The sequence below is a fragment of the Canis lupus genome, chromosome 20, assembly GCF_048164855.1.
Source record: "Canis lupus baileyi chromosome 20, mCanLup2.hap1, whole genome shotgun sequence".
NCBI lineage: Eukaryota > Metazoa > Chordata > Mammalia > Carnivora > Canidae > Canis > Canis lupus.
The window spans coordinates 11,101,064-11,123,968 of NC_132857.1; the positions used below are offsets into that span (position 1 = coordinate 11,101,064).

A 22,905-nucleotide genomic window follows, 5' to 3' on the forward strand; every position below is an offset into this window, starting at 1 on the left:
AATTCTAATAATCCCTCACAATGTCCTTGTCAGAGCCACAAAATCCAGCTCTCAGGTATTAGTCTAAATCAGTCAGTCTTAACTTATTATAACAAATAACACAGTTGGTTATGTGTTCCTTGGTTTAACTTTAAAGTACAACATTCATACTGTTTGCTTTGGATTGATCTCATTGTCTATCTCTTTTCCAAAATTAACAATTTATTTCCAGGTTTTTAAATTTTAGATTGTCCCAAAGATCTATTCCTGATTTCTTTTTACTCTACATTTGCTTTCTTATTGACCTCAACTTCTCTATTGACTCCAAATACCATCTATATAAAGACTTTGGTCATTCATCTAACTGCCTAAATTTCATCTCCACTTGGATTCTCATAAGCATTCCAAACTTAAAAGGTTTAAAAACAAGGTCTTTGATTTATCTCTAGTTCTTACTCTGAATAAGTAAAACTTTGTTTCTCTTCTATTCCTCCTCTTTGTTAATGTCAAACACTTTCCTTCCTATTGCTTAGGCCAAAAATTGGAATCACTACTGATTTTTTCTTTTCTCATATCCAGCATCCAATTCCTCTACAAATTCTATAGGAATTTATTCCAAACATATCTAGAATCTGCTACTTTTTTCTTCTAAGCTACCATTTTGCCCAGCAACTTTTCACTCTTGAGTCTGTTATTTAACATCACCTAATTAAAAAAATATATATATATGTATATATATATATATATATATTCATGACAGACACCAAGAGAAAGAATCAGAGACATAGGCAGAGGGAGAAGCAGGCTTCTTGAGGGGAGCCCGATGTAGGACTCTATTCCAAGATCCTGAGCCAAAGGCAAATGCTCAACCACTGAGCCACCCAGGTGTCCCAACATCTCCTAATTAATCTTTGTCTTAGCCCTTCTCTTAAGTTTATTTTTCACAGAGCTGCTAGAGGGATCTTGCTATAATTGAGACAGATCCAATCATTTTTCTGATCAAAATTTGCTAAAAGTTTCCCATTTTCTCAATGTAAAAGTAAAATTCTTACAATGCTCTTTGCAGCTCTACAGGATCTTGCACTGCCTTCTTGCTCTTCTGAAACACCACTCATGCTGTTAGTTCAGAGTGTGTGCACTTTCACATTCATCCACCTGGAAGTGTCCTGCTACATAAGATACACTTCCTCATCCTCCAGTCCTTACTTACACATTATCTTCTCAATGAAGGTAACTTTTGGGACAACACTGTATGAAATTAAAATCTTTCTCGCTTCTCTTAATATTTCACATCTATCTTCTCTGCTTTATTTTTCTTCCTCACATTTATCACTATCTTTTTTTTTTCCTTTTTAGATTTTACTTATTTATTTGAGAAAAAGAGAGAGTGATAGCTCAAGTGGGAGGAAAGGGCCAAGGGAGAGGGAGAAGCAGACTCCCTGTTGGGCAGGGAGCCCAGGGGAGCAGGGCTGATCCCAGGAACTCAGGGTCATGGCCTTAGCCAAAGGTAGGTGCTTAACTGACTGAGACACCCAGGTGCCCCTATCACTATGTTACTCTGTATGTGTTTTAGTTGTTTAATTTTATATTTGCTGTCTACCTTTGTCCTCTGAAAGCAGGGATCCATGTCTCTCACATTTGATGCCTGATGTGTAGGTTAATCTTCCCATAGAGAACACATTTCATATATATTTGTTAAATGAATGGATCACTACACACATGAAGAAATATTTTTAAGTTTGAGAAATGCAATTATACAGCTTGTTCTTAAATCACATTATCAAATTCAATTCTAAAATCTGTCCTGCTTATAAATATAAAAGAAAAAGAAACCCTAAAAAGAAGAAAGGAAAAATAAAAGGGAGAAAAGACAAAAAAATAGATAAGAGAGCAGACCTTCATGACTGGACTAACTTCAGTAAGTGTAATCTTTCCAAATGTTAAACACAACATCACTTAATTTGAAAATCTTCACTTACATACCAGTGTACATAGATTAAAGCCAAACTCCATCCCTTGGTTTTGCAAATCTATACAGAAAGTGCCTCCTCCTGGTAGGTTATCCCTTCAGCTCTTGTCACTAGTCTAAGCGACCAGCCTTTTAGTTCCACAGATACACTTTATCTACTTAGCCAAGTCCTTCTTGTCCTCCTGGCTCAAGGTTAAATGTCATTTCCTGACAATGGTCTTTCCTCACCACTCAATTTAAAAACTTCACCTAACATCTCTGTGCCTTATCACCCTGACCTATTACCATCAAGATCTGCTAATTTACCATATTTGTATTTATTTGTTGTCTGTTTCATTTGAGCAAAATTTGAGCTCTATCAGAGCTAATTGTACCTATTAATGCCTGAACCCATTTGAGCTAGATGGGAATTCAACACAATCAGTTGAAAGAATCAATGTCTTTAATCTGTTTGAAAGTAGCAGCCTACCCATCAGCCTACCTTTCAACCTTGTCCAATCATCTTGATGATTAGAAGAAGCAGGAGTAAGTACCCTGCTGAGAGATAAAAGGAATTGGGGAGACAGAGGAAAGCTTACTCACTGAGAGAGTACATCCTTCTGATCATAGGTCCTGTGTGACAAAAATTTTACTCTTTTTATCCTCCTTAAATTAGCTATGGTACTTACCTGCCATTTTCATAAGAAAATGCATTCTTATTTCTTCCCACCTGATTTTAAAGTGGCCGTTTCGAACATGACCTGTTTGTAACTTAAAGAACTCCAATATTTAGTTTTGTACTTAAAAGAAAACATCAAAAAGGGTTTCTCATTATTGCATCCTTAATTTTGTTATAAAGCATATAAATCATTTTGGCCTAGGAAAATGTAGACACAAGGGAATGAAGAGCATTATGGTATGTTGATTAAGTTGTTATATTGCAGTTCTAGTGTTGACTATTTGCAACATAAATGGAAAATGAACACAATTCATGTGTATTTATGATAATACCGCCCCCCCCAAAAAAACTGGCTTTGAGTTTATAAAGCGGGTTCTGTTCACAGCAAAAAATAATGCTGAAGTATTTTAGATATTCAATTTGTGCCTATTTCTTATAATACCAGTTATTTTAAAACTCAAGTGTTTTAGTATGTCTGGTATCTGCCTAAAAGCATAAGGGAAATTTCAGAAATATCAAATAATACCATACATTTTGAATAAAAGAATTCTCTCATACAAAGCATTTACCATTCAGCCTAGGAGTACAAAAGAATTTTTGAGATTTCAAATGGAAGTCTGTATAAACGGCAAGAGAAATCAGAAGTATATTTTTTTCCTCAATAATAGGTATACCATATAAATACACTTTGCACTATTTATAGATTCACTTAGATTATATTTCTATTTCTTCCTTTGAAGCTCAATTTTTCTTTCATAGCTACTCTGAGTTTCCTATGTTTAGAATACTTAATTGTTGATTTTGAGCTGTATTTAAATGCATGTTTTAATAACAGAACACTGAATCACCTAATAAGACAGTGATCATATTGATGAAAGAATGCTTCCGCTTTCCTATTGAAGGAATGCTTTGAGAAAAAAATGGTATGAAAGAACTTGTGACTTTGAGTTAGAAAACCAGTTGATGTATGCTGCATCTTTCTCTTCGTCACACAGACAAGGGCCCAGTTACAGACTTATACAGCTATACACAAAAGATTCCTAAGCCCCTGAACAAGTCCACTGCAGTTTGTAGGTAAGTTTCCATTAGAAGTCACGGGTACAGACACTCGTGTTGGGTTTATGGATTGCATGATGTCACTTCCAACTTGAAACAAAAAATCCGGGAAGGGGTCTGAATATCACGGTAACACACCACTCACAGTATCAGATACTGCTTTTCTCATCTGCACCAGTATGGCCCAGCACAGAAACTTTGATCTCATTCTAAGTTTTTCATCTTTCATTCTGACCCATTACCTCATTTTGAACTGGATTTTCTTCCTCAAACATTCATGAAATTCCTTCATCTCAATGGTAGTCCATCACTAACAAAGAACCTGCTTGAATTTGTCCCTGATATTCCAGCATTCAGTTTGGTACTATCCACTTCCTTACCTTATGGATACATTTATGTTATATATCAATGAGTGTTAAATTGTAAACTTGATGTGTTTTACTGTTATGCCAATTCATATGAATTCTGCTTCTGAATTAGAACGACATTACTGCACCTCAAACTCACCACCTCACACACACACACATGCGATGAATTGCTCATGTAAAAGATAGCAGCTGTTGAATGGTCAGTCGTTGTCCACCTCCCCCCCCCCCCACCATTGCTCTTACCCAAAAGAAAGAAAGCATCACCCACTTCTAATGTCAACTCACTCTTTTTCATCCATTCTGTCACAGATTGAGAATTAAACCTAAATATCCCTGAATTGAAACACAATTCCAAAGTCCCATGCAAAAATTCAAAGATTAGGCTTGAAAAGCATTTTTTTTTCCATATCCTTTCTTGTATTGTCTAAGCTAACATGGTCAGGAAAGCATTATAATAATCAGCAGATATGACAGGAAAATCTCGGGCAGAGATTTTTTTTTTTTTTCTGGGTAGTACCAAAGGGTGACATATACACCCTTGGTCTCTATCTCATAAGTCAGATAAAGAGACATTTAGTGTATAGTTCAGTTAATTTCACTTTCAGTTGAAGTAATAAGAACTTTTAATGATTACATAATAGAAGCCCCATATTAGAGGCCCCAGGGTTGGTTCAGTGGCTTAATAATGTCATCAATGGGGCAGCCCCGGTTGCTCAGTGGTTTAGCGCTGCCTTTGGCCGGGGGTATGATCCTAGACACCTGGGATCGACTCCCACATCAGGCTTCCTGCATGGAGCCTGCTTCTCCCTCTGCCTGTCTCTCTCTCTCTCTCTCTCTCTCTCTCTTTCTCTCTCTCCCTCTCTCCTTCTCTCTCTCCCTGAGTCTGTCATGAATAAATAAATAAAATCTTAAAAAAAATAATGTCATCAATGACTCATATATTTTTATTCGAATACTGTCTCTCAGTACAACTGACCCTTAAACAACATAGGTTTGAACTTGCCCGGGTCCATTTAGATGCAGATTTTTCTCAATAAATACAGTACACTGGTATAAGTGTATTTTTTCTTCCTTATGATTCGCTTACTGACATTTTCTTTTTTTCTAGCTTACTTTATTGTAAAACACACTATAAAATATATATACTGGGGGCAGGGAGTTTGGATGAAATTTAGGTTTCAAAGAGTACAAAGAGAAATGCCCACTCCTAAAGGAAGTGGGACTGAACACAGCTATATGGAATTTTTTTTTCTAAGAACAGTGGGGAGGTCACTGCCAGTATTATATTTTGCACACTGTATGGAGTATTGATGCTTAGTGCATCTAGGTGCAGTATAGATGCTACCATTGCCATAGGTATAAAAATATCTTCATAATCTCCTAAGCATAATTTGAGAAGGAGATTAGATTGAGAAATATTGATAGAGGTACTTACCTATTATGATCGGTAGAGAGTTCATTGGAGACATTCTTAAAATTAGAAGTTAGAATCTTTAGAAGCATATACTGTGTGAAATTAGGTGTTAGAGCAAGACAGTTATTCTTCTATAATGTTTAAGAATGTCCTTTGGAGACTGATGATAGAGGATCTCCAAAGACTTTGAAGATGAAAGTAATAATTGGAAGGTAAGTCACAAGCTCATCTTCACTCTATGTTTGTCATCTTAAAAGATGGCTGAACTTATTAGTCAAGATGAACTGACCCTGGTTGAACTGCCCATTTTTATGAAGGAGTCCTACTCAGCATTAGCCTAAAAAATGGATCCAATCCTAGATCAAACACAGGAAATTTATTTTTCCCTATCATTAAGGAAGCTTCTTTCTGAGACTATTGTCAAGAAATGCTATCCAGTGTTTAGGAATGTACTTTTACAACATGGTAGACACCACTCAAGCATCATTGAATCTAAGAATCTAAGAACCACAGAATCTAATAATGATTTTGTGTGGATAGACTCTCAGACTTGTGATGTTCAAGATCAGGGGTGTTCAGACTTGTGATAATTAGTATTTACTCACAACTCAATTTCCCACTTAGGTTGATCATTAATCAGTTTATATACATGACATAATCAATCATGCCTATGTAATAATCCTCCCCCCAAGGGATGGGGTTCAGAGAGTTTCCAGTTTGGCAAACATGTGGAAATGTCAGAGAATGGTGTGCTCACAAAGGACCTGAAATCTCTGCACCCTTTCCCTCCCCCTTGGCCTATGCATCTATTCCATCTGGCTGTTCTTGAGTTACAGCTTTTTACAATAAACCTGTAGTCTGGTAAATAAAATGTTTTTCTGAGATATATAAGCCACACTAGTAAATTAATAGAATCCAAGAAAAAGGGGGGGAAGGTCATTGGAACAGCTGACTTATAACCAGTAGGTCAAAACTACAGATGACAAAGTGGACTTGCAACTGACACCTGAAGTTGTGTGTGGGAGTAGTTTGGTAGAACCAAACCCTTAACCTGTGGGTTTTGAGGCTGTCTCTGGGTAAATGGTTGCCAGAATTGAGTAGAATTGTAGGACATTTGGGGAATTGCTTGATGTAGGGAAGACATACACATTCACACACATTTGCTGACCAGAAGTGTCAGAAATGAAGTGTCCTGTAAAAACAAAGTACACGTCAGGGAGACCTGTAGTTGTTTTGTATTTTTTTTCTGTTTTTTTGTTTGTTTGTTTGTTTGTTTTAGAGAATTTAAAAGTATATGGAATAAATTCAGAATATTTCAAGGAAAAATGTACTATTATTGTCCTTTTTCTAAATTATTGATAAGCACAATATCAAGAAACAATTGAGGAAAAGTGATTCTATAAATAAAAAAGTCTGAGATTGCTAAGTGAAGAGAATATATTTGGTAAAACGATTAAATAAATGACAACATACAAAATCCTAATTCCCGTCTGTATTAGATTCTGTTGCCCCTAGAATGAAGGGCTTTTGTGTAGGCAAGCATGGGCAAGTATCTGCAAAGCTTGAAATGACTGATTCTTGAAAAAAAGTTATGAGGTCCTCTTTGGATTGGGTAGAAAGTTCTTCACATTATTTTTTCTAGATTCTAGTGTTTCAAGGGCTCATCTAAAAAAGTTTAGTCATATATTTTGGGTCCTAACCTCTGATCTTATTTCCATTTACATTGAGGAAAGTGCTGTAAATCAGTATCTGCTAGCCAGTTGCCATCTTGAATCAGAAAAGAGATTTTCAAAAAAAAAGAGAAAAATGAGATTTTCAGAAATTTTTTCTTTTTCTTTTTTAAATCATTTTAAGTCTCAAATATCACTGTTTAGAAAATGGTTCTTTCGTTAAATAACTATGTACACCATCTATTTTTTCTTAAACATTTAAAAAATATCATGACTATTTATTAAAGTGCCAAACTAATTAGTGCTGCACATGTATATTCCCACTCCTCTATATTTCTAGATTTTTAAAAATTGTTGTTATCAAATTTCCTTCAAAGTTTAGTAACATGTCTTATGACTAATGTTGCCAGATAAATGGTCTATAAAAAAATGAATTGTTACCCTGCCAGTTTTTTTCTCAATTAATATTTAACTAATCTGAAATTTTAGATGATTTAGGCAGATTATAGCACTAAGTTATTTTATCCTTGTGTCGTGTTACAAAACTATTTCTAAGTCAGTATATAATATTATTATAATGATAATAAATTTTTTCTTAATTTCCTTATTACCCGCATTATCTTTTCAGAATTTAGGGTATATTTAGCCACCTATGATTTATACACTACTTCTTTGCAATGTTACTGTTTATATGTATGTGTCAAGTAAGATATGCAAATTTCTTTAACACTTTCTTGTGTCACAATTGTTTCTTTTTTTATATAAAAACTTGGATTTTATTTCTTTTTTCTGGGAAAAAACTATGCAGAATAGCTAGATTTTCTTAATAATAAAGAATATTCATTTTCTGTCAAATAGACCTCTGGATACCAATTTAAGAAATCATGAACACTGCAATCTGGACATAATGCAAAATATTAAACATAATAAACATATGCTTCTCTCTATGTTCTGCCTTTATAACTATAAAAAGGTAACATTTGAAATTCTCTAATCTACATAAAGAACTATTTGACAAATGGTTATTTAAGATGTTCTTTCTTACACATGCGTACCCCTTAGAGCATCAAGATAAAATATTAAAGGCAAATATATATTTTTTAGAAGTATAGAAACAGGGATCCCTGGGTGGCGCAGCGGTTTGGCGCCTGCCTTTGGCCCAGGGCGTGATCCTGGAGACCCGGGATCGAATCCCACGTCGGGCTCCCGGTGCATGGAGCCTGCTTCTCCCTCTGCCTGTGTCTCTGCCTCTCTCTCTCTCTCTCTCTCTCTCTCTCTCTGTGACTATCATAAATAAATAAAAATTAAAAAACAAAACAAAACAAAAAAAAGAAGTATAGAAACAATAGTATGCCACAGAAGAAACACTTGTTACTAGAAAAAACTGAAAAGCTATGCTTGAGACATTACAAAAGTAAATGAAAGAAATCAATGAATTGTTTAGACAAGGAATAAGGAAAATATCCTGAACTCAGATAATCAATCACCACAGAGCCTTGATGAAACGATTTCATTACTTGCAACCCACAAAGGTTTCTTTCTATAAAAAATAAATCCTTTGGGAAGATTCTAATCATTAATTATACAAATAAATTGTCTCTTCAGTAACAGAAGCTACAAATAACATTTCAAATACAAAATAATGTTAAACTTATCTGATTTGTATGCAACACTTTGCAATCACATTTCACTGGGAGAACTTGAATCAACTTATTTTAACAGGAATATTCTTGACAATATTCTCTTCTTTGCATTGATGTAATTTTACTTTTCCGTGGCATCAGTATGTAAGAAATAACTAAAAAGAGGAAGACAGACATAAAATAAGCACCAAACCAAGAATTGTCTGTTGTGCAATTAATTAGGAGGTAAGATCACTTAACAGATTTAATAGCAGAAAGAATGATGTTTTATAGTCTCTAGGTTAGCTTAATTGATTAGAGTATATAAATAATGAGTCTATCATGATATTTTTTCTCTATATTCTAACTGCAGAGGTCAATGATTGTCAATTATTTAACATATGCATACTTGTGATAAAATGAAAGATATGGCATTCATTCATATATTTATACAATCATCCAATACATCCAAATATTTATTGACCATAAGTTGTTAGGCTCTGGGCTGTAATGACAAGCACAGACATTATCAGTTGCTGTTACGGAATTTATAATATAGTGGGACAAACCATAAAATGAATGCATTAGAAATGTAAAATTACAAGTCAATGGTGTTATAAGTGATTGCTATGGCAAAGTTATGCATTAAAGAGGATGGAAAAAAGGGGCGGGGGGACATCCAGGTGGCTCAGCGGTTGAGCGTCTGCCTACGGTTCAGGGTGTGATCCTGGAGACCCAAGATCGAGTCCCACATCGGGCTCCCTGCATGGAGCCTGCTTCTTCTCCCTCTGCCTGTGTCTCTGCCTCTCTCTTTCTGTGTCTCTCATGAGTAAATAAGTAAAATCTTAAAAATAAATAAATAAATAAATAAATAAATAAATAAATAAATAGGCTGGAAAGATTTGATCTTAGGAAGAGTTAGCAATAATTTGAATAAACACAACACACACATATGTTTATATACACTATGTAATAGGATTTAAATTTAAACTCCACTTAATTTACAGTTAAGTGTAAATTCCATACTTTTAAGTATATGATGAAAATAATTCATATGTGCTAGTTCAGGCTGCTAGAACAAATTATCATAGACTGGGGGACTTAAATAACAAACATTTCTCACAATTCTGGAGATGAGAAGTCCAACGTCAGGGTGCCTGTATGACTGGGTTCTTGCTGAGGACCCTTTTCTGGTTTACTGTCCGCTCTCTTGCTATGGCCTCACATGGTAGAAAGAGAACTAGCTTGGCTCTCTGGCCTCTTCTTATAAGGACACTGATCCCATTCATGAGTGTTCATCCTCAGGACATAAGTACCACACAAAGACCCCAGCCCCACATTGCCATCACACTGTAAATAGGGTTTCAACATACGAATTTCAAGCAGACACAAATGCTCAATCCATAACAGGACATAATATATAATATGTACTAAATATAACAAGCATATACCTTTTTCTTTATGTTCTGCCATTATAATCATATAAAACAACCTTTTGAATTCTTAAATATCTTAAAAAACTATTTGGCAAAATAACACTTTAAATATAAAAGTAAAAAAAAAAAGTAAAAAAAAAAGTAAAAAAAAAGTAAAAAAAAATAAATAAATATAAAAGTATGTCTCTGTATATATGTACACATATTATAAATTTAAACTTTAAACATGAATCTCATATAATTTTAATGATATCTATATGCATAAATATAAAAACAATCATTGGAAGGACCAAATGGATGAATGTTTCTATAGCATAAAAGATAATTATTATGTATTCAAGGAATCAAGGAAGAGAATGTGGTGGTATTGCATAATACCCGTATCTGTCAAAGCACTTTAGAAATGTTGTCTTCAAAATAAGAACAATAGGAAACTGCTGAAATGTTTTATAAGAGTTACTGTAACAGCTTTGAATGCTTGAAACAAGACTACTTAAGCTGAAATTTAGAGGATGAATTGGATTAGATCAAAAGAAGTCGAGTGAAAAAAAGCTGAATTGAATTGAAGCATTTCTTTTTTTTTTTTTTTAATTTTTATTTATTTATGATAGTCACACAGAGAGAGAGAGACAGAGGCAGAGACATAGGCAGAGGGAGAAGCAGGCTCCATATACCGGGAGCCCGATGTGGGACTCTATCCTGGGTCTCCAGGATCGCGCCCTGGGCCAAAGGCAGGCGCTAAACCGCTGCGCCACCCAGGGATCCCTGAATTGAATTGAAATGAGTGAAAAAAGTGAATTGAATTTGGAAAATGGCACTTGATTTGGACTTGAGAGACAGATAGGAAAAAAATCATAATGCTTAGTGACTGGATATAGAAAAAGAAGGGACAGCGATTTGTCAAAAGATGTCTTAATTCTGGGGCTCCTGGCTGGCTCAGTCAAGAGATGTGACTCTTGATCTCAGGTCTTGAGCTCCACATTGGGTACAGAGATTACTAATATATATTTTTTTAATATTGTTTATTTACTCGTGAGAGACACACACAGAGAAAGGCAGAGACATAGTCAGAGGGAGAAGCAGGCTCCATGCAGGGATCCTGATGTGGGATTCTATCCTGGGACTCTGGGATCACGCCCTGAACCACAGACAGATGCTCAAACACTGAGCCAACCGTGTGTCCCCTAATTTTTTTAATTTAAATAATAGATGTCTTAATTCCAATCTGATTATGTTCAGTGTTACAGCCTTTAAAAAAACATTTTGTTATGTAAATATTATACAATATTATAAAATATTACACAATATTTTATATAGAAATGTGACTGTCCAAGTCCCCAGATCTCTGACCATATAGATGATAGTAGTCATTGTTACAGAAATTGGTAATACAAAAATTTGTATTGGAGTGGTATGCTGAATTACATTACTCAGGGATATTTATAAACCATATATATAGCTTTGTTACATAAACGATTTCATTTTGTTTCATAACTGTAGTGGATCCATCCAGTGTTTATTGATATGCAAGATTAAAATACTAAAAATTAACACTTCTTAAATGTATTCTTAAACAGCTTTCAGCTGTTTCACCTGAAAGCCTGTATTCAAGTCCAAAAGTTAATGTAACAAAACAGTTAAGTTGAAAATCCTGAAGCCAAACTGTATGTTTGAATCATGGCCACAGGTTATTAGCTAAGTGATCTTTACATGTAACTTAAAATTCTTAGCTACATTTTTTTGAACTTCATAAATTAATATGTACATGAATCATAGCTGAATCCCATTGTTGGCATAATAATGTTCTTCTAGGTTCTTCAACAGACAATAGTTTAAACAGAAATAAATAACAATTAATTTAGTTTAAAATTCATTTTAATTTGTTCTTTGAAAAATAAGACCACATGACCTCTATAATGAAATTAAAATTATTGCTATCTCTGATCATTTCTTAGCACATGTGTTATACTGGGTTGGATAACTATTCTCAAGGTAAGTTAAATACCATGAGAAAACACTTTTCCCAGTTTTATTGGTATTAAATAGTGTGACAAGCATTGCTTGTTAAGGACCTGTAATATTTGGGATGCCTGGGTGGCTCAGTGATTGGGCATCTGCCTTTGGCTCAGGGTGTGATCTTGGGATCCGGGATCGAGTCCCACATTGGACTCCCTGCGAGGTGCCTGCCTATGTCTCTGTGTCTCTCATAAACAAGTAAATAAATCTTTTTTTTTTTTTAAAGGACCTATTATATTTGGCACTGGTTGATACATCAGGGCTATATTATAGGTCTTTAACTTTAGTTTGGCATTTCAGATTTGAATCTTCTTGGTATCTTTCCTCTTTTTTCAACATCTCAAGTTGAATGTAATTTCAGAAAACTCTCATAGCTTATTTCAGTTCTAAAATTAAACATATATCCTTTGCTTTTCAAGGTATCAAGGCTGAATTTATAGGAAGTAAATTGATTCCATTAATTGTAAGTCATAAATGTATTTTTTGTCTACTTGACTTACTATTTTATAAACTGTTGTGTTAATGTCACTAGCTAAAAGTGCTGATTCATTTCTCCCTGAAGTTCTATTAGTTTATCTTATTTAATCTTCATTGCTGAATTTCTATATTTAAAATGTCTATATATTTTTGCTCTATTGTTCCATTACCCAGCATATGATGTCCTTTAACAACAACTTTGAATATTTTTCCCTGTATTTTAATTTGTCAGATATTGACAATGTCACCCTTCATCCTTATAGTTCAATTCTATACAACAGAGGCTTTTTAATTCATTTATTTAGATATTCTTCATATATCTTTGATATATGTATCTTTTATGTACAATATACTGTTAGAACCATTATTTTTATCACAACTCATAGTCTTAGTTGATTTTAAAACTTCTGTTTTTATTACAATTACTTAAGACATTTGTTTTATTTATTGTGCTTTTCTTTCTGTCTTTCATGTTTTCTTTTGGATAGATCATTATTTTTGTTACATTTTACTTTCGTTATTTTGGCATTTGTCTCTGAGGCCATAGCAATGCTTCTTTGCTTTATGAATCTCTTGATTTTATCAGTATTTATTATTTCCCCATACAAGACAACTACTTTAGTATAGGACTCTAATATTTCTATTTAAACTTGTCACCCTGTTTAAATTATCTAGATTGTTAATTTAGGATTTTTATGGAAATACTTTTCCCTTTTCTTTTCATTAAATTTTTCTTCTCTTTTCTTTAGGTGCTAATAAACTTGTAGTCCCTAATCGCAGATGTGCTCTGTATTTCAATTCCATTCACCTGTCCATTTAAATAACTCTCCTACAACTTCTCTTTCCTCTAACCTTCAAATTTTTCTGTCCTACTTTCATTCTCAGGTTATGACCTACTTTTCAATCTCACCACTTCATTGAAAAAAATTAAAACAACATGATTTTAATAGGAATTGTAGTGAAAGTATAAATCAATCGAGGAGAAATTGTTGTCTTAGAAACATTGACTATTTCAATCCTTGTACATGGTTTATATCATATCTCCATTTGCATAGGTTTATTTGATTTATTTCATCAGTGTTTTGCAGATTTCAGCACACAAATATTAACAAAAATATTGTTCTAGATGTATCTTTAAGTATTTTGTAGGTTTTAATGCTTTTATAAGTATTATTTTTCATTTAATTTCAATTTCCAATTATGTGGTGATAACATACAGAAATAAAAGTAATTTTAGCATTTTCACACTGTATGTTGCAGCCTTACTTAACTCACTTATTGGTTTTAATATCTTATTTTGTAGATTCCTTAAGAATTATTTTTTGTGAATGTTCTAGGATCCACAATCATACCATCTGCAAATAAAGACATTTATTTTTCCTTTTCAAAACTGCATGTCCTTTATTTTTCATGATGTTCTTATTGCAATTGGTCATCCATATTGTGTTGAATACAACTGGTGAAAACAGATCTGGTTGCCTTACGTCGGATCTTAGTAGGAAAATACTGAGTTTTTCACCATTGTGTCTAATATTGAATGTAGGTTTTACAGATTCTTTTATCATTTCAGGGAGGTTTCTTCTATGAGTTTGCTGAAGGTTTTGTGTTTTGTTGTGTTTATCATCAATGGATAAAGTTCATCACTGCTTTTTCCACATTTATGGAGAGTATTTGGAGATCTCTACCTTTTTGGATCAATTGTTGTTTCTCATTATTGTTTTTGAAAATTTCAACTAAAATCTCTTCAAACATATCTTGCACTCATTCTCTTTCTGTTCTTTTTTAGGACTTCATATACATAAGTTAGGGCATTTGATTTTGTCTTGAAGCTTTTTGATGCTATTTTATTTTAAATTTATTTTATCTTAATTCTTTTTAACATAGAACATTTATATTGAATGAAATTCAAGGTCATTGATTCTTTTCCTGCTGTTCTGTTGATAAATTCACCAAACAGTTGCTTCATCTCTGACACCATGTATTTTTACTTCAAGCCTTCTGTTTGCCTCTTTATATATTCTCCTTATATCTAGTAGAAATTCCTGTTTCTTCAGACATGTTCACCTTTCCTATCATACATTGGATTATATGAATCATAGTTACATCAAAGTCCATATCAGATAGTTTCAACATCTTACTAGTTTGTGTTTCTTGTTCTGTTGAATATTTGATGCCTTGACAGTGTTCTTTGTTTCTTTGTTTTGCTTATTATGTGTCTTGTAGTTGCATGCCAGATAGGTAAAACTTGTAAGGGGGAGGAATAGAAGTGGAAAAGTACTGAGAAAAGTATCCTCAAAGTTTCCCCTTTCTGTTTGTCCCCTCTGCTCTCACCCCAAATACATACACACAAGGAAGCTCTGTGGAGGTGCTAGGATGGCGTTGGCTCAACAGTGTGTGGCCTGTGAATGTGAAGGTGAATAAGAGCCTGACCACCCAGAGGGACCTGAGTGCCTGTCTGCAACTCTCTTCAGACTGCAAAGCCCTATTTCTGGTGTGGAGAAGGTACGATTCCTCGTGAGGCTGCCAGGTCAAGGCTTTGTATTTGCCTATGGTTAGGCCTGGAAAATCACACCTCGGTTTCTTGTCTCAAATATATCCTGCTTATTTTTAAACATTTGTCTCATTTATTTGAGTTACCATGTATTATTCTGTCTGTTGGAGATGTGCATTATTCAGGTGGTTTGAAATATTTCATGGAATCTGAATAATATAAACTTCTTCCTTGATCTTGTTTTTCAGATAACATTATTGAGAAAGCAACAAACAATTTTGAAGTCAAACAGTTCTGTATTCTGTGTTTTGCTGTCCTTGAACACAAGCCAACTCCGATTGGGAGTTTTCCTTCACGTTTTTAAGAGGCAACAGCATTGGGAAGACGTAGTAATCTTAGTTTATAAAATTCAAGGGTTTCGGAGGAAGAACAGGTGGAGAAGGGAATGCTAAGGGGTGGCTCATCATCCTTCATCTGTTTCCATCAGCTAAACACACTCTGTGACATTGTGATAAGTATCACCACATCTGAAACAATGGCTTCTGTTCTTGCTACATGTTGTACTAAGGGAAATACACTGAAATGGAAGAAGGTGAGAAGGGAAATTAAAATCTGTCCTCTAATCCAATCTTCTCTCCTTTCAAACTTTCATTTCTGTACTCTAAGTTTAATCATGATATTTGGAGAAAGAGGAAGAGAAGGAAGAAAGAAGAAGGAGAAGCAGAAAAAGAAGGAGGAGGGATAGGAGGAGCAGAAGGAGGAGAAGCAGGAGGACAAATTATATGTGTGGAGTTTATGGAAAGGTGTAATATGGGGAATCATTTCTTTGGTTTAGCTGCTGCCCTTCTGGTCACAAGTCAGTGGGGCTGAGATCCCTGCTGGTTATTCTAGTTCCATTTATCTGAAATATCTGCACAAACAGAGAAGAGAGAGAGGATAAGTCAGAACTAACTAGGCCTTGTTGTATCTATCACTTTATTTGACTGATTAATGACCTTCAAATCTTGCATGACTTTCCATATTGGCCAACACTACCTAGAAAAAGAAAGAGAAGGGAATTCTGTGAAATTCAGTTCTCAGCTGAACCAGAGTGACAAAGCACAGTCCCTTCCTTTTCAACTTAGCATTTAGACACCTCTTGTTTAACCATATTTCTCACTGATACCCAACATTTTAGCTATATTCAGCATTCTGAGACCTTTGTTTTTGAATATATTTAAGTTTAAAATAAGAAATTAGTAAATAATGCTTTCTCCAAACATGATATAACTATCTCATACACATGCAAATACATATTCACCCTCCCTTCAGAGAGGATATGTCACAGCTTTAGGTGATATTCACACCTGTTTTAGCTGACTCACACTCCCTTTTGATAACCCTTAAATTAAATACTAATAAATAAGATTAACCACTAGTTGACACTTTGTGTCCATGGAAAATGATTCAGTCTCCATTAGGAACCTTTGGCAATCCATAAGCTTTTACTAAAAAGGAAAATACCTGCAGAAGACAGAAAAATTTTACTCCATTCATTTACCTAAAGGTTCTGTGAGGCTTTCTCCTAAAAGTGCTGTTTTCTTTTTTTCCTCTTTATGTTTTTACAAAGTTAGAAAATACAGGTGAATTTGAGGCATTGAAAATATGAATATATTGGCAAAATTCTTTACTCTTAAATGAGAAGATAATAATAGTAAGAGATTTTATTTTTATTTTGAAATGTTTCATTACAATTTTGTACTGTTAGTAGTAGTAGTAGGTTAAAATAATAATGAAACCATGTATTGAACACTTACTAAAAAGGCAAATATTGCTATTATTTCAGGTTTTTTTTTTACAATATCATTTAGTCCAAATTCAAATCAATTTTCTAGACAACTCACAGGTGCTGGAATGCTCCAGAACAATACTTTTATCTCCTGCCTGGAGAAGAGTATCCTGACAGACCCCGACAACTACATCATCCCCATTGACTGGCTCAACTTCCAATCCGGTTACAATATCAACAAGCTGTCATCTACAATTGAGGAGAACTGGAAATCTCCAGGAGCCTTCTCCTGAATCCAGCAGTACCCAGCTGGACAATCATTATCCTCTAGCCCCTTCAGGATTTTCCCAGTGGTAAAGGAACATACTTCACAGCTTCTCTTGGAAATACATTTCTCTCTAGATTAGGAAAATATTCAAATAGAGCTGTGATTTCCTACTTTCTCTCTTTTAATCTAAACCAGAATAGATGATAGTAGCTTGACTTTCCATTAAACATGTTGCCATGTCCTGAAAACAAAAGGCATTGAAAGGATAATTTGTTTGGGGTAAGAGAGGTGGTAGATAAAAATGACACTATACATTAGAATTTGGCATTCACAAGATAGAGAAATAATTGAAATTTTTCTGTTGGTCACATTTCACTTGAGTTGTTGGCACAAATGTATCGAAATGATGGAAAGGGGGAAATTACATCTGATTTAACGCTAAAGAAATGTGATTGAAATAAGTCAGGACAATTACTGAGTTACTCACGCTGGATATTTCACTTTTTGTCAAGGCACATTTTTCTGAGATGCCCTTTACTTCATTGTCAATGAATGTGTGTGTAGCCTTTCTGATGCTTCCCTCTGTAAGGATTCTTCACAACGTCTGCTGCGTGATGCTTCACTCACCAAGTTTCAATTTTCACTTTCTATTTTTCCACTTCTCATAATCAGTCTGGATAGGCTGAGTTAAAGTTTATTACCAGAAAAATGAATATGATAAAAAACTCAATTACTGGCATTTTATTTTTCTATTTGATAGAAATTGAGCCTGCCTTATCATTTTCTAATTTATTAAGGCAAAATTTATTCAAATACCTTAGAAATATTATATAAGCACCTTCTCTTTTGGTAAATTGTATCCTGGGGTCTGAGTGATTCCACGTTAAATGAATTGAAACCATTTAATCTTTTACCTGATTCCACATGATTTACAGAAATGTCTGTGGGTGTAACTATGGGCAAATAAAATAAATGGAATTAACTTGGATTGATATTATGTAACTGTATACTGGAAGCAGAGGTGAATGCCTGTTTCTAGTTATAAACTTTTATGAACATTTTATTTTAGTGAGAAAGACAGAACCAGTGTATGTCTCCTTTGATTTTCCACATAACCTAATTTTCTTTGAAAAAGCCCAGAATTTTATACAGGCATCTCATGTATCTGTTCTGATACAAAGCATTTGATATTTGTTGTTATACCTTAGAGTCATTTAAAGGAGCAAGGACATTTTGTGAGTTTTCTACAAAATGTAATAACATATAAGCATATTGGAAAATAGTTACACTTTACTACTTGCTGTTTATTTTGCATTATTTGTTAAGGAAATTACACATGACAAAAGGAGAAAAATTGGCTTTTGTATTTTTTTTCAAATATAATCTTTTATGGTGTTGAACTGAGAAAGGTAGAGGAATCACTTTTCAGAGAAGACCAAAGGCTAGCTTTTCTATTGCTTAAGTATTGAGATTTCTACTCAAAAGCTATTCCATCAAGGTTCTTATAATTACAGACATCCTTTTTCTTTGATAGTGATTCAGCTACAGTTTACAGATAATAATTGTCAAAAAAAATGAAATCTATTATACTACTTTAAGACTTTTTGTGAGTAGTTATAGGTTCAGAGCAAAATTGAGAGGAAGACACAGGGATATCCCACATACCTCATGCCTGTACAAATACAGAGCCTTCTCCATGTTCAACATTTCCTATCAGTGATATATTTATTATGATTGATAAACCTACATTATCACATAATAATTATCTGAAGTCCATTGTTTACATTATGAATCAATCTTGGTGTTGTATGTTCTATGGGTTTTGAAAAATGTATAATATATATGTTCATCATTATAGTACCATGCAAAATATATTTGTTGCCCTAAAGATTTTCTGTGTTCCATCAATTCATTTCTCTTCCCCATGCTCAACCTTTAGGCAGTACTGAAAATAAGATAAAAATATTAAATTGAGTATTTTTTATTCAGACTCAATTTTTCAATTAGCTCTCATCTCTCCACCTAATCCCAAGCCCTCATTCATTTAGATGACTTATGCCATAATGTCTGAGAAAGCTTCTAACATTTTAGGTGGTGAAGAGAAAACAAAAGCACATTCTAGATCATAGAACACACTAAGAAAAGCCACAGTATGGTGAGTAAAATATATTCAGGACCTATGATGAATCTGGGATTCTGAATTGAATGATTGACTCATAATTAAGAAAGCAAAAATAGAATCATATTGTGGACATTGAATAAATGCTCACTTAATTAATAACCTTTGTGGTAAGATGACATAAAAGAAAGGTGACAAAACAAAACATAAATTTCAGAATAGGTGCTAGAAATGGTTTCATAATGCTTGGGCCACAAGCCTAGTCACCTTTGATAATGATATAGCTACAAAAATATTGAGAAGGTAAATGGAGGAAGGTAAATAGAGAGACATACAGAGGAAATTCTTAAATAAGAGTTCTTGCCGTGTTGTGAAGACCCTTTACATGACCTGTAGTCATACTGAATTTTTCTGCATTTTTTGATGTCTGTCTGTAATGCAGAGTTAGTGGACTTGTGACTAATCAACCCCAAATCAGGAAAACAGGAGAGAGGACTGGTTATCTACTATGATTAGTAATTAAACACAACATTTCTTTGCTCCCCTTCCCTCTTTTCAGTCCCTGTACTCTAACATAGGTGTCTCAGAATGTATATTTGGCAAATGTTAGAAGTGAGTGAGAAAGGCTATGAAACTTCTTCATAACCAGCCAGATTACTAAGTCTATGCTTGGGACTATTTATTAACTAAAAGTACATAAAGACGTCACATACTTGCCCCATTTTTCACCCTGAACTGAGGAAAACAGTCCACTGATTAAACATAAAAGGAATATAAGAGACAAACTAGATTTTACTTTACATCTTCTGAGTGATGCTTTCTCAATATTTCAGTTAAACCACAAATGGGAATCAAGTCCAGATCTATTATGCCCATTTGGCTTGGTTTCCCCAGCTGTGTGTCAACTCACTGGCTTTGTCAGCTTCTTCCTGTATCTTCAAGTCCACCTTGTTTGTCTTCTCATCTTGGATCAAAGTCTCTAGCTGAGTAGATAACACTATTCTAGCTGAGTAGAAGGATCAATGTTCATACCACAAGATGAACCTAATGTGACAATCAATTAGAAATGCAATTTGTAGTATATACAGTGATCTTTGTAGTGCAATCGTTTTGTGAGATAATCACAAGTAATTAGAAAAATACAAGACAGAGGATATATCTGAGTGGTTTCAAATTTTCTTTAATGGAAGTAAGAATGAAAAGGAAATACCAAATGCACTGTACTACAATTATTGCAAGTGAATATAGGAAAAAGCCATTGTTTGTGAGTGTATGTTAGATGGACTCATCTCTACTATGTTGAGGCTTAAGCTCAATAAAATGTATCTTTATACAAAAGAAAAATCTTATAGCAATAATAAAACTCTTACTACTGCAATTTAGGAAAAGATGATTTTTTTTTATTTCTGGGGATATAAAAACTTAACTATTGGCCTAATTTTCTTTTCTATTGGAATGCATGTTTTTATAATGTAACTTTGATAGTCTAGGGAAATACAATAGACTATTGAAAAATAACAGACTAAACCCCTTAAATGGTGACAGGGCAATAGAAATGCAATTTTATGCTTATACTTATTATTAAAGTAAGTTCTTTTTTAATGAAAAAATGAAGTGTGTAGAATAGGAGAAAGAGATGTTGGCTTTAGACAGAGGGCTTTACCTAAATTGCTAAAAAAAATGTTTGAGTAGTTGATTCACCAACTCAGTGTAATTCTGTGGTCAAAAGACATCTTTATATACATTTTTCTAAATTGCAATAAAAGAACTGCACAATATGACACCAAACATGTTCTTATCAGAATCAGATACAAAATTGTCATATTGCCAAATGATAAATTATCTCTTAGAAAAGGTCAGATTTATTGTTAATTAATTTCAGCTCAATCAAAGGATATAAATACATGTTTAGCAATGCATGTGGATTTATATTTATATATAAATCATATAAATTTATATGCTTCAATTTAAGGATTAAAAAAATTGTATAATAATTCTCATATAACCCTGTCTGGGAATTTTCTACCTCTATAAGAAACATATTTAAAATGTATTAATCCATATGTGTATAGTTGTAACCAATCTGTTAATTTACAGTGTCAAGGCAAACATTTATTTCCCCTATTTTATAAGACTGTGTGGAATACCATCTGCTACTGGAAAGTTTATCCTTAAAATTAGATGGGTATTCCAAGTATAGAATCTTGGGTTTATTTCTATTTTGTGTAAACTCAACATCTGTTGCATCAAAAAAAATAAGCTTCCACAATGTTGTTTTAAGTAAGTTATCTATTAAAAATCAATGAAGATATGCATTATTTAGCACAATAATGATATATGAGGGATTTTTTTTCTCTTAGTAATTATGCTAGGGAAAATAAACAATCTGTGGCACACTTGATGTCATCTAAACTGAGGTGTGGAATTTCATTAGCTGTGGGGTGTATCTAATGCATTCATTTATCAGAGTCTGCAAGTCAGAGACTGCCATTGCCCTAATCAGAAATGTATTTACTTATAGTGGAATACATTGGTGAAACAGGTAAGCAAATTAGCTATACAGGATTTAGAAAATTAATCTCACATTAAAATGGTCTTAAGGAGGGAGCCTGGGTGGTATACTCAGTTAACCCTCTGACTCTTTGTTTTAGTTTAGATCATGTTCTTAGGGTCCTGAGATCAAGCCCTGCATTGAGCTCAAAGCTGAGCATAGAGTCTGCTTTGGATTCTCACTTCCTCTCCCTCTGCCCCTGCTTCTCATGCTCTCTTTGCCTCTCTCTTTATCTCAAATGAAAAAATAAATAAATCTTTAAAATAGATGATTTTAAGGAAATGATATTATTGAAAATCAAGTCATATTAGAACATTTTTTTAAAAAATAACTAATTAATTAATAATTTCCTTTAATTTGTTATATGATAATGTGTTTGATATGTTGTAAATCCCTCTTTACATGTTCACCTGCCAAAGCACTGAGAATACTTGGCAAAAATAACTTTACAGAAAAATATACTTAGTATCACACAAAGACTGATATTTTAAAAATACATCAGCACAGAACCTCATGATTGTATGCATATGCTTTTCTCTATGTGTCCATTGTGTTGACAATTCCAATACAAGCAATCATTTCCGATGTCACATCCATTATTTTATTTGGTGTTTACAGATTTCTGGTATCACTAAATCATACATTGTACCTACCTCCAACACTGGTCTTTGGGAAAAGATAAACAAATATTAGCTTAATAAATAAATATTTCTCCTTTTTTGGGGGGGAGGGTTACCCTTGACCAACCAAGAATGTTCCAGAAACAGATGACCAGATATATCATTAGAAGGTCAATAGTATCCTACACTATATCACAATGTCAATGCCATTTACCTCACTTTATCTAACAATGTAGGTATTTTATCAGCTCACATTATCACAAGAGGGGTGAATATAGTATAATAAGATGTTTTAAGAGAAAAAGAGACCATATTCACATAACTTTTATTATACTATACTATTATAATTCTTCTATTTTTTTATTGTTGTTAATATCATACTGTGCCTAATTTATATATTAAACTTTCTTATAGTTATATGTG

The 22,905-nt window shown here is 33.7% G+C and overlaps 1 long non-coding RNA gene across 1 annotated transcript; it reads left to right on the top strand.

Moving 5' to 3' along the window:
* The first annotated feature begins 15,022 nt into the window (after positions 1–15,022).
* On the top strand, positions 15,023–19,080 carry LOC140611665 (uncharacterized). The gene is made up of 2 exons (XR_012012774.1): positions 15,023–15,167; positions 15,405–19,080. It is a non-coding gene; the product is annotated as an uncharacterized lncRNA (long non-coding RNA).
* The last annotated feature ends 3,825 nt before the right edge of the window (positions 19,081–22,905 follow it).